This window comes from Bos taurus, chromosome 15 (assembly GCF_002263795.3).
Source record: "Bos taurus isolate L1 Dominette 01449 registration number 42190680 breed Hereford chromosome 15, ARS-UCD2.0, whole genome shotgun sequence".
Classification (NCBI taxonomy): Eukaryota; Metazoa; Chordata; class Mammalia; order Artiodactyla; family Bovidae; genus Bos; species Bos taurus.
In genome coordinates, this window is record NC_037342.1 from 9,213,985 (window position 1) to 9,228,077 (window position 14,093).

Genomic DNA, 14,093 nt, shown 5'->3' on the forward strand with positions numbered 1-14,093 from the left:
AACAAGGGACACATACAGAGTGAAAGTGAAGGGCTGGAAAAAAATATTTCATGCAAATGGAGACCAAAAGAAAGCAGTAGTATCAATACTCATATCAGATAAAATAGACTTTGAAATAAAGGCCATGAAAAGAGACAAAGAAGGACACTACACAATAATCAAAGAATCAATCTAAGAAGATAATACACTTATAAATATATATGCACCCAACATAGGAGCCCCTCAACATGCAAGCCAAATGCTAACAAGTATGAAAAGGGAAACTAACAGTAGCACAATAATAGTGAGAGACTTTAATACCCCACTCACACCTATGGATAGATCAACCAAACAGAAAATTAGCAAAAGAACACAAACTTCCAATGATACAATGGACCAGTGAGACCTAATTGCTAGCTATAGGACATTTAACCTCAAAACAATGAATTTCCCCTTTTCCTCAAGTGTACATGAAACATTCTCCAGGATAGATCACATCCTGGGTGATAAATCTAGCCTTGGTAAATTTAAAATAATTGAAATCATTTTAAGCATCTTTTCTGATCATGATGAGGTAAAATTAGATGTCAACTACAGGAAAAAAAATATGAAAAATACAAACACATGGAGGCTAAACAACATGCTTCTGAATAACCAACAAATGAAGAAATCAAAAAGGAAATCAGAATATGCATAGAAACAAATGAAAATGATACATGACAATCCAAAACCTATGGGATTCAGTAAAAGCAGTGCTAAGGAAAAGGTTCATAGCAATACAAGCTTACCTCAAGAAACAAGAGAAAAATCAAATAAATAATCTAACTCTACACATAAAGCAACTGGAAAAAATAGAAATAAAGAATCCCAGGGTTAGTAGAAGGAAAGACATCATAAAATTTAGAGCAGAGATAAGTGGAAAAGAAACAAAGGACACTATAGCAAAAATCAACAAAACTAAAAGCTTTGAGAGATAAATGCAATAGACAAACTATAGCCAGACTCATCAAGAAAAAAAAAGGGAAAGAATCAAATCAACAAAATTAGAAATGACAATGGATAAATCACAACAGACAATGCAGAAATACAAAGGATAATAAGAGGCTACTAGCAGCAACTATATGCTAATAAAATGCACAACTTGGAAGGAATGGATGAATTCTTGAAAAGCATAACCTTCCAAAAATGAACCAGGAAGAAATAGAAAATCTTAATAGACCCATCACAAGCATGGAAATCGAAGTTGGATTAAAAAATCTTTTAATGGTGGATGTGGCCTTCATTGCTCTGCAGTTTTTGCTGATCCTGAGGCAGGGCTTATGCTCCTAAATTGTGTAGAGAGGGATATGGTAGAACCAGAACAGTTGGCAGATGGGACTTCCCAAGAAGAGTGGTAAATATGGATATTTATGGGGAATATTTAGTTCCTAACATCTTTGTTGAAGTATGGTGACGTGAAATAAATGGCATGTATGTAAAGTGTGAAACGTTTTTTGTTTCAGCATGTGTATATTCTGATGAGACCACACATCAAGATAATGGAGATATCCAACACAGCCAAGAGATTCCTTGGGTCCCTTTATAATCCTTTCCTCCTTGTCCTTTCTAACCCCTCTTTCCCACAGTTCACAAGCAGTAGCAAGCATATTCTAGAATTTCATATAAACAGAATTATATACTTTGTGGAGAGTGGGGACTCTGGCACTTTTCACCAACCATAACTTTTTTGACATTAAGCCATATTGTTGCATATATCAGTTATTCATTTGTATTGTTGAGTACTATTCCATTGTATGGATATACCACAAGTGTTCTTTTATCCATTCACCTGGTAGTGGGTGTTTGGGTTGTTTCTGGTTTGGCTGTTACAAATAAAGCAGCTGTGAAGATTTGTGTATTAAAAAAAAAAAAAAAAATCTTTCAACAAACAAAAGCCCAGGACCAGATGGCTTCACAAGTGAATTCTACCAAAAATATAGCAAAGAGCTAAGACCTATCCTACTCAAACTCTTCCAGATAACTGCAGAGGAAGGTAAACTGCCAAACTCATTCTATGAGGCCTCCATGGCCCTATACCAAAACCAGACAAAGATGCCACAAAAAAAGAAAAATACAGGCCAACATCACTGATGAACATAGTTGCAAAAATCCTCAACAAAATTCTAGCAAATAGAATGCAACAACACATTTAAAAGATCATACATAATGACCAAGTGGGCTTCATCCCAGTGATGTAAGGATTCTTCAATATTCTCAAATCAATCAATGTGATACACCACGTTAACAAATTGAAAGATAAAAATTGTATGATTATTTCAATAGATGCAGAGAAAGCTTTTGATAAAATTCAACATCCATTTATGATAAAAAATCTCCAGAAAGCAAGTATAGAGGGAACATACCTCAACATAATAAAGCCATATATGATAAAACCACAGCAAACATTATCCTCAATGGCAAAAAATTGAAAGCATTTCCCCAAAGTCAGAAACAAGACAACGGTGCCCATTTTCACTACTACCATTCAACATAGTTTTGGAAGTTTTAGCCACAGCAATCAGAACAGAAAAAGAAATAAAAGGAATCCAGATTAGAAATGAAGAAGTAAAATTCTCACTGCAGCTGACATGATCTTCTACATAGACAACCCTAAGGACACCACCAGAAAATTACTAGAGCAAATCAATGAATATAGTAAAGTTGCAGGATATAAAATTAACACACAGAAATCCCTTGCATTCATATACACTAACAATGAGAAAACAAAGAGAAATTAAGGAAACAATTCCATTCACCATTGCAATGAAAAGAATAAAATACTTAGGAATAAAGCTACCTAAAGAAACAAAAAACCTACATATAGAAAACTGTAAACGCTGATGAAAGAAATCAAATAGACACAAATAGATGGAGAAATATACCATGTTTCATGGATTGGAAGAATCAATATAGTGAAAATGAGTATACTACCCAAAGCAATCTGTGGATTCAATGCAATCCCTATCAAGATACCATCGGTAATTTTTACAGACCTAGAACAAATAATTTCACAATTTGTATTGAAATACCAAAAAAAAAAAAAACCAAACAACCTCAAATAGCCAAAGCAATCCTGAGAAAGAAGAATGGAACTGGAGGAATCAGCCCACCTGACTTCAGACTATGCTATAAAGCTACAGTCATCAAGACAATATGGTATTGGCACAAAGGCAGAAATATAATCCAATGGAAGAAAATAGAAAGCCCAGAGATAAATCCCACACACCTATGGACACCTTATCTTTGACAAAGGAGGCAAGAGTATACAATGGAGAAAAAAATCTCTTCAACAAGTGGTGCTGGGAAAATTGGACAACCACCTGTAAAAGAATGAAACTAAAACACTTTCTAACACCATACACACAAATAAACTTAAAATGGATTAAAGATATAAATATAAGACCTGAAACTATAAAACTCCTTAAAGGAAAACTTAAGCAAAACACTCTCTGACATAAATCACAGTAAGATCCTCTATGACCCACCTCCCAGAGTAATGGAAATAAAAGCAAAAATAAATGAAATGGGAACTAATTAAACTTAAAAGCTGTTGCACAACGAAGGAAACTATAAGCAAAGTGAAAACACAGCCTTCAGAATGGGAGAAAATAATAGCAAATGAGGCAACTGACAAATAATTAATCTCAAAAATATACAAGCAGCTCATGCAGCTCAATACCAGAAAAATAAATGACTTAATCGAAAAATGGGCCAAAGAACTAAACAGACATTTCTCCAAAGAAGACATACTGATGGCTACCAAGCACACAAAAAGGTGCTCATCATCACTCATTATCAGAGAAATGGAAATCAAAACCACAATGAGAAAGCTGTGGTACATATACACAGTGGAGTATTATGCAGCCATTAAAAAGAACACATTTGAATCAGTTCTAATGAGGTGGATGAAACTGGAGCCTATTATACAGAGTGAAGTAAACCAGAAAGAAAAACACCAATACAGTATACTAATGCATATATATGGAGTTTAGAAAGATGGTAACAATGACCCTGTATGCAAGACAGCCAAAGAGACACAGATGTATAGAACAGTGTTTTGGGCTCTGTGGGAGAGGGAGAGGGTGGGATGATTTGGGAGAATGGCATTGAAACTTGTATAATGTCATATATGAAATGAATCACCAGTCCAGGCTCTATGCACGATACTGGATGCTTGGGGCTGGTGCACTGAGACGTCCCAGAGAGATGGTATGGGGCAGGAGGAGGGAGGGGGGTTCTGGATGGGGAACACCTGTATACCTGTGGCGGATTCATGTTGATGTATGGCAAAACCAATACAATATTGTAAAGTAATTAACCTCCAATTAAAATAAATAAATTTATATTTAAAAATAATAATAATTCTAAAACACACACACACACACACAAAATGAGGTACCATCTCATACCAGTCAGAATGGCTGCTATCAAAAAGTCTACAAACAATAAATGTTTATTTACTTATCTCCACAGCCACTGTGGAGAAAAGTGTGGAGAGTCCTTAAAAAACTAGAAATAAAACTGCCATAGAACCCAGCAATCCCATGACTGGGCATACACACCAAGGAAACCATAATTGAAAGAGATACATGTACCCCAATGTTCATCACAGCACTGTTTGCAATAGCTAGGAAATGGAGTCAACCTAGATGTCCGTCAGCAGATGAATGGATAAGAAAGCTGTGGTAATAGACACAATGGAATATTACTCAGCTATTAAAAAGCATGCATTTGAATCCATTCTAATGAGGTGGATGAAACTAGAGTGAAGTAAGTCAGAAAGAAAAATCCCAGTACAGTGTATTAACACATATATATGGAATTTAGAAAGATGGTAGTGATGACTCTATATGCAAGACAGCAAAAGAGAGACAGATATAAAGAATAGACTTTTGGACTCTGTGGGAGAGGGTGAGGGTGGGATGTTTTGAAAGAATAGCATTGAAACATGTATATTACCATATGTGAAATAGATGACCAGTCCAAGTTCGATGCATGAAACAGGATACTCAAAGACAGTGCACTGGGATGACTCTGAGAGATAGGATAGGGAGGGATGTGGGAGGGGGGTTCAGGATGGGAGACACATGTATACCTACGGCTGATTCATGTCGATGTATGGCATATACAACCATGATATTGTAAAGTAGTTAGCCTCAAATTAAAATAAATAAATTAATTAAAAAAAAAAAAGAGTGTATAAGGAAAATGTGTTAAAGGGTGACTGTAATCTAAGCTAGAAAAGGAAGGCACTTGAGTCCATGAAGGTGCAACAGACAGTAAAACAGTTGGTTGATCAAAGCTTGGAGAGCCTGAGGGATTGAAAACTTGTTTGAGTGAACAGAGATAAACAGAATTATTTGGACAGAAAGGAAGCCACGGGCAAATAGCTATTTACTTAAAATTGAGATTTTGATGAAGGCAGAATGGTAATCACAAAATTCAGGTTATTACCTTTGTAATAGCTAAGATGGGATGGAGTACAAATTCATGGGAAGCAAGCAGGTCAAGACACTGAGAGATCAGGACTCTGAAAGGATCATTGATGTAAATATTGATGACGCCAAGATGGAATAGAACACCTTCTGTAAATGAGGAAGACTGACTAGGAAGAAGTGTGATTACTGCTTTAGAGTTTACTGCAACTGCTGAAAAGCTTGCTATGGATCCTTCCTTTTTATTTATTGTCTACATTTTGTAGTTTTCCATTCATAGACTTCAATGTTCTAGTCCTAAGTTATGTTTCCAAATTTACTCTCACTCTTCCCCTTCATGAATTCAATATTTTATATAACAGAAATGCTTTATATTTTCAGAATATAATTAATTCCTCAACTGATGGTGATCCTTTTTACATGCTGTTTGTCCTTATCTAAAATTTAGTTTATCAATAAACTTCATTTCAAATTTTGTCTCATCAAAAGAAGAAGAAGAAGAGGAGGAAGAAAAAGGAGAAGAGAAAAAAAAAAAAGATGGAAGAGAAAGAGAGGGATGAGGAGGAGGAAGAGAAAGGACACTTAAAAACACTCCCTTTCCCAGTGAAAACAAAACCCAGAAAACTTGTGTAAATCCTCCAGCAAGAAATTCTGTCTTGTAATTCTGGGTTACCATGGTTTTATTTGGAGAAGGCAATGGAATCCCACTCCAGTACTCTTGCCTGGAAAATCCCATGGATGGAGGAGCCTGGTAGGCTGCAGTCCATGGGGTCACTGAGGGTTGGACATGACTGAGCGACTTCCCTTTCACTTTTCACTTTCATGCATTGGAGAGGGAAATGGCAACCCACTCCAGTGTTCTTGCCTGGAGAATCCCAGGGACGGGGGAGCCTGGTGGGCTGCCGTCATTGGGGTCACACAGAGTCGGACATGACTGAAGTGACTTAGCAGCAGTAGCAGCAGCATGGTTTTATTTCTTACGTTACTAATTATGTTCTCTCTTTTGTACCACAGTTATTTGTGTACAGCTATTCCAAGTATCTTATTGATCAAAACCATCATCACTGAAATTCAGTAAACTCTCTTACTAGACCAATTCTACTCCTAATTCTCCTTTAGTCTGTCTTTCTGTCTTTGTAACTTGTTCTTAAAACTCCCAAGTGAATATAAGCAAACATATTTTGTTATAGCTGTTTTAACTCCTCACTCTGTCAAAAAGAAAACTGCATTTTTCCCCTACCATATTCATTTGACTTTCATTCAATGGAAGAATAGAGTTGGAGTATACTGTATATCCATCCCTTTCTCCAAAAGCTATCCAAGACCCCAGATCAACATTTGAATCTGTTACTTTGTCTTTTCTACTACTACTAGCATTGTTGTCTTGAAGGTAAACAAGAAAATAAATAAAAAAGAGCAACAAAAAAACAACTTTGAAAATGTCAATTTCCTGCTTAACAACACTCATTTCAGAATGATATATTTAAAATAAAACTGAAAAATAAAATAAAATAAAACTGAACCCCATGGCACTGCATTCAAAACCCTTCACAGTCTGGACCTTATCACTCTGTTTAATGTTATATTTAGTAACTGCTCACAAATCTCACACTGTAATCACACAGCACTTTTCTCCACTTCCCAAACTAACCATGCCACTTTACAGCCACCTGCTTCTGCTCCTCTGTAATTCTTTTAATCTTTTCCTCTATTTAATAAACTTTCATTCAGCTTTCAAAATCATACTCAAGTATCAACTCCCCATCTTCAGAAGAATTATTCTTAATATATTCTTTGTTTTCAGAGTACATAGTTCAAACAACTTTTTAGTGCCTATCTGATTGCATTTTAATGACATTTACTTCTTTCTATCCCTCATGTCATTGTGGTTACTAGCAATGAGAAAATGAAATTTACTTTTTTTTGTACCTGTAGTGCTCGAACATAAATTGATTAACTTCTGTCTGGCTACATGTCATGCTTTGTGTCAGCCTGGATTTCAAATCCATAAGTTTCTTCCATAGTCCATAAATTTCAGAGATCAAATTGCCAACATCCACTGGATCATTAAAAAAGAAAGAGAGTTCTAGGAAAACATCTATTTCTGCTTTATTGACTATGCCAAAACCTTTGACTGTGTGGATCACAACAAACTACGGAAAATTCTTTAGAGATGGGAATAGCAGACCACCAGACCTGCCTCCTGAGAAATCTGAATGCAGGTCAAGAAGCAACAATTAGAACTGGACACAGAACAACAGAATGGTTCCAAATCAGGAAAGGAGTACGTCAAGGCTATATATTGTCACACTGCTTATTTAACTTTTTTTGCAAGTAATATATGTGAAATGCCAGCCTGGATGAAGCACAGGGAATCAAGATGGTGGGAGAAATATCAATAATCTCAGATATGCAGATGACACCACCCTTATGGCAAAAAGCAAAGAAAAACTAAAGAGCTTCTTGAATTGGAAAGAGGGGAGTGAAATAGTTGGCTTAAAACTCAACACTCAGAAAACTAACATCATGGCATCTGGTCCCATTACTTCATGGCAAATAGATGGGGAAACAGTGGAAACAGTGACAGACTTTATTTTCTTGGGATCCAAAATCACTGCAGATTATAACTGCAGCCATGAAATTAAAAGATGCTTGCTCCTTGGAAGAAAAGCTATGACCAATCTAGACGGCATATTAAAAAAACAGAGACATTTTTGCCAACAAAGGTTCATCTAGTCAAAGCTGTGGTTTTTCCAGTAGTCACATATGGATGTGAAATTTGGACTGTAAAGAAAGCTGAGCATGGAAGAATTATGCTTTTGAGCTGTGGTGTTGGAGAAGACTCTTGAGAGTCCCTTGGACTGCAAAAGATCCAACCAGTCCATCCTAAAGGAAATCAGTTCTGAATATTCATTGGAAGGACTGATGCTGAAGCTGAAACTCCAATATTTTGGCCACCTGATGCAAAGAACTGACTCATTTGAAAAGACCCTGATGCTGGGAAAGATTGAAGGCTGGAGGAGAAGGAGATGACAGAGGATCAGATGGTTGGATGGCATCACCAACTCAATGAACATGAGTTTGAACAAGCTTCTGGAGTTGGTGATGGAGAGTGAAGCCTGACGTGCTGCAGTCCATGGGGTCGCAAAGAGTTGGACACAACTGAGTGACTGAAGTGAAGTGAACTGAACTGAGCATGGCCCCACCCATCAGAGAAAGTCTCAGTTTGTCCCATATCCTATAACTCCCATTAGGAAGACTCCACAAGTCTCTTATTCTTATCCATCATAGGCCAGACAGAAAGAAATCCGCAATCACATAAAACTGAACAGACTGATTACACAGATCACAGCCTTGTCTAACTCAATGAAACTATAAGCCATCCCAAGATGGGCCACCCAAGATGGACAGGTCATGGTGGAGAGTTCTGAAATAACGTGATCCATGTGGTACCAACATCTGCTGGATCATAGAAAAAACAAGAGCATGCCAGAAAAAAACATTTGCTTCTGCTTCATCAACTATCTAAACCTTTCAGGTGTGGATCACAAGAAACGAGATGGGAATACCAGACCACCTTAGTTGCCTCCAGAGAAATTTGTATTCAGGTCAAGAAGCAACAGTTAGAATTGGACATGAACAACAGACTGGTTTCAAATTGGGAAAGGAATAGGCTGAGGCTGTATGTTGTCACCTTGCTTATTTAAATTATATGCAGAGTACATCATGCGAAATGCCAGGCTGAATGAACCACAAGCTGGAATCAATGCCAGGAGAAATATCAGTAACATCAGACATGATGATGACACCACCCTTATAACAGAAAGCAAAGAGGAACTAAAGAGCCTCTTGAGGAGAGTGAAAAAGCTGGCTTAAAACTCTACATTCTAAAAATGAAGATCATGGTATTTGGTCCCATCACTTCATGGCAAATAGATGGGGAAACAATGGAAAGAGTGTCAGACTTTATTTTCTTGGGCTCCAAAATCACTGCAGATTATAACTGCAGCCATGAAATTAAAAGACGCTTGCTCCTTGGATAAAAGCTATGACCAACATCATCTGTGTATTAGAAAGCAGAGACATTACTTTGCCTCAAAGGCCCGTATAGTCAAAGCTATGGTTTTTCCAGTAGTCATGCATGGTTGTGAGAGTTTTACCATAAAGAAAGCTGAGCGTCAAAAAATTGATGCTTTTGAACTGTGGTGTTAGAGAAGACTCTTGAGAGTCTTTTGGACTGCAAGGAGATCAAACCAATACATAGTAAGGGAAATCAGTCCTGAATATTCATTGGAAGGACTGATGATGAAGCTCCAATACTCTAGCTACCTGATACGAAAAACTTGACTCTTTGGAAAAGACACTGATGCTGAGTAAGATTGAAGGCAGGAGGAGAAAGGAATGACAGAGGAAAAGATGGTTGGATGGAATCACCGACTTGATCGACATGAGTTTGAGCAAGCTCCAGGAGATGGTGAAGGACATGGACACCTAGAATGCTGCAGTCCATGGTGTTGCAAAGAGTCAGACACACTGAGCGACTGAATTGCAAGTGTGTATATGACAGAGAAGATATAATATTGTAAAATGATAAATGCATTACATTGTTGTAGGACTGTTAGTCATAGTTCACTAAAGAGTTTTATATTAGGTTTTTAACACTGATGAAAAGTGATTCTATCTTAATGATACACTATTAAAATGATTAATAAATCACAACTGTTTGAGTTTTCATGCCTTTCTTTTGACATAATAACCTGTTTGCCTAGAGCAACATTAATAAGTTTCCTTATGACTGTTTTTTGTTGAACATATTATCTAGAATTAAACCAAAGTAGAGTACAAAAAATTTTTTTTGACCATCAAATATAGTTATTGAATGTAGCTATTCACATTAAAAAGCAACAGAAATTAGTATTCAATGGACTGTAAAAGATACACTTTTCCTCCTTTTGCAAAAGAAGTGTGTGAGTCAGAAGAGGATTCATAATAGAAATGGGATATTGTTTTGCAAATTGTCCTATCTCTAACAATATCCCATTTCTATTATGACTTCAGAAGGGAGAAGGCAATGGCACCCCACTCCAGTACTCTTGCCTGGAAAATCCCATGGACGGAGGAGCCTGGAAGGCTGCAGTCCATGGGGTTGCTAAGAGTCGGGCAGGACAGAGCAACTTCACTTTCACTTTTCACTTTTCACTTTCATGCATTGGAGAAAGAAATGGCAACCCACTCCAGTGTTCTTGCCTGGAGAATCCCAGGGACGGGGGAGCCTGGTGGGCTGCTGTCTATGGGGTTGCACAGAGCTGGACACGACTGAAGCACCTTAGCAGCAGCAGCAACAGCAAACACTTTAGAAGAGAACCAGAAGTAGGACTATACCTGTATCTAACTGTTTTCTGCAAACACAGTGACTATACAAATGTTGCATCTCTAACACCGAAAAGTCTTTGGAGATTTTATTTTATTTTTATTTTTTAAATTTATATATCATCTTATCCCAATTTGACTAACCTCCTTTTTCACAGGCTGAAAAAGGTTTAGAAAATCAAGATTTGGGGGAGTAAGCAATTAATGATAGCTGCAACTATGATCTGTAAGATTCTGCTTTTTCTGACTTCTAGTTGTATTATTAGAAGTATATATATTTCTAATACATATATATAATATAGTACATAGTACAATGTACTATCAGAACTGTATATACATATATATACATAGTACAATAGTTGTGTTATTATTAGCTTCTCTGAAAGCTCAGTTGTTAAAGAATCCGCCTCCAATGCAGGAGACTCCTGTTCGATTTCCAGGTCAGGAAGATCCGCTGGAGAAGGGAAAGGCTACCCACTCCAGTATTCTGGCCTGGAGAATTCCATGGACTGTGAAGCCCATGGCCTCACAAAGAGTTGGACGCAACCGAGCAACTTTCACTCGCTTCAGTTGCATTATTACTTTTTATATTTTCAATAATTTAATTTGTGAAAGATTTTTGTCACTTTATAGAAGATTTCCTAAGTTGTATATATAAGTTAAAACTTAAAGCTACAATTAGAGGCTTAGTATGACTTTAAGGTCATGCACTAATTACTGTTAAAAGTATAATGCTAATATACAAATGTATAATGATAATATAGCAATGAAAATAACATCCACTCCATATATGGGGTTTACTATACATGAGGTACCTTTCTGAATCTTTTAGATGTATCAATTCTGATCCTTACAACACTTTGAATTGGTCCAATAATTATGCTCTTTTTACTTCTGAGGAAACTGAATTAGAAAGTTTGAAAAATTTTCCAAAGCCATGGCTATTAAATGCCACAGTCAGGATATGAATTCATGACATCCAGCTCCAGAGTCTATGTTTTTCTCCATAATGCTAAGTAATGAATGAATTGTATTCCATATGTTCTGCCATAAATCAGCACTTTGGGAAGAAAGATATTTTTCCATAGGAGACCGTAACAATGTGGTTGCTATATAACTCACAAAACACTACCTAGTTCATAAGATGTGATCTAAATAAATTTAGACTACAACAAAAATAACACTAGAAAATAAAATATCTCTCCTCCCTGCACATGCTTTTTCATAGAGGCACAGCCAGCCTCAGACAGGAAAAAATTGAAAGTGAGTAATGATTTTGCTTTTAAAAAAAATAAAGCTTTTTTATTTACCCTTTTTATTTGCCTTTCTTATCTAGTTCTTTTGGGTATGTTTTATACGATGCCAGCCCAGCACTGGGGTCTTTGACAAATTCCTATTCTTTTTCAGCAATGTCAGCTCCACTCTGCCAACGCTCCTGAAGGCTCTGTGGAGGTAGTGCCTGTCCCCTTGGTGCCTCTGACATAAAATCATATGTCTCTTAATTTTACTTTTTGCAAATGGTGATGTGACTTCTTTTAATAGAACCATAGCCTTGTCTATCTTTCCTTTTAGATCATGAGTCCTTTGAGGATCAGAGGATATGTTATTCTTCTTGAATCCTCAACACCGGAAAAAAAAAAAAAAGAGAAACAAACAAAAAACAAAAAAATAGTGTGCCAGATTTTTTAGGTACATAATTATTTTATTCTTAACAACAATCTCAAAGCTGTTGTATGAATCAAGAAACCAAGGTTTAGCAAGGATAAGTCACAATTAAAATGAGGCAGATTTGGGAATACAAAATAATTAAGTCTGCCTCAATAGCTGTCTGTCTGACCCCATTTTTAAAAGTGATGCCAAATTCCCTTCTGTTATCCTTCACATCCTATCCAGCTCTCTTCCCAAATAATCCCTACTCATTTTTTCCTGGGAAGTTATCTCAGGAAGATATTAAAAGCAAAATTATATGACTTAGCCAGTATATAAAAAAGCAAAAAGGACTGATCTCTGATTTTCTCTGTGGCATCTGATTTTTTTAAAACAGATTTCTTATTCACTTAAATGATTGTTTGTTTAGTAAAATTTAGCTGAAGTGGTTTAAGTATTATGGCACAAGTATAAAGTTGTAGATAGTGGGTCTGTGTTTGACCAGATCTATCTGAGAATCCATTTCTGAGGTTAGATCCTCAAAATTGTTCCCAATGTTTTCTTTTTTTAAATTTTTTGTAACTTGTTTTCTGCTTGCACTCACTTATGAATTTCAAATGCTCTGAAAACTACTTGAGGACATGTCTTTTATTTAAACAAAAGCAAAATCAAAAGAACCTGTGACAGTGGTGACACATAGATACTACTTGTGATGCATAGGACTAATTCTCACGTTGGCTATCTATAAAATTTGTACTATATATATTGATCATCGAGTTGTCAGGATGACAGTAAAATAATTCTTTATGTTGGCTTTATTTATTAAACCAGTGACACAGATATTTTTAAAATCCTGGATTTGGTGCAATTTTAATTTTCTTTTCCTTTGTAGTTATTTTTTTAACACTGTGAAATTTGAAAAAGAACTTACCATTAAAGAAAAGAGTGTGCTATAATATTAGGAAAAACCTACTAATTATTAAGAAAATTAGGCTATGTATTCTCTTGACAGATATTTTGACAGATAATTAACACACAATATAGCGGGCAACCTTTAGATTCTCTATAGATGAATTCTGTCACTCCCAAAGATGTGCATAACCCCAATTTTACTTAAATGGGTTACTCCATTCTTGCTATCTAATTTCATAAACTTGATGAACGGAGAAAAAAATCTTCACATCATCTACAGGGATGAAATTGGAAAGAAGCAGACTGCTGCAATGATAGGTAGGCTACTCATATGGATGATCATCTCTAACCATACTCTTTAAATTTTATTTCAGGTAGTATTGATGAAGTAATCTAAGACCCCAGTTTGGCATTGAGATCATAAGGGAAGCATAAAGACACCGGGGGAAAACACTATGACCTTGGGAGAGTCCCTTAACCAGGTGATCACTGAGCAATAAAGTATAACATTTAGCAGGATACATTTTAGAGTCACACACTTATAAGGTTAAGAGGACTTGCTGCCTCTTTCTGTATGGCAGATTTTTTAACAGTGAAAGAAAGATAAACTCAAACGCTGTTTTGTTGTGAGGACTCAATGAGAGAACGTATGAGATGCTTTCGGCAAGGTGCCTGATGCATACGAGGTCGCTAATCATTTTCAAGCCTTCC

The 14,093-nt window shown here is 36.4% G+C and overlaps 1 protein-coding gene across 1 annotated transcript in view; it reads right to left on the reverse strand.

The window, feature by feature from the left end:
• The window catches only part of CNTN5 (contactin 5), a 1,670,765-nt gene that overhangs the window by 429,619 nt on the left and 1,227,053 nt on the right, over positions 1 to 14,093 (reverse strand). The gene's annotated exons all lie outside the window — the stretch shown is intronic.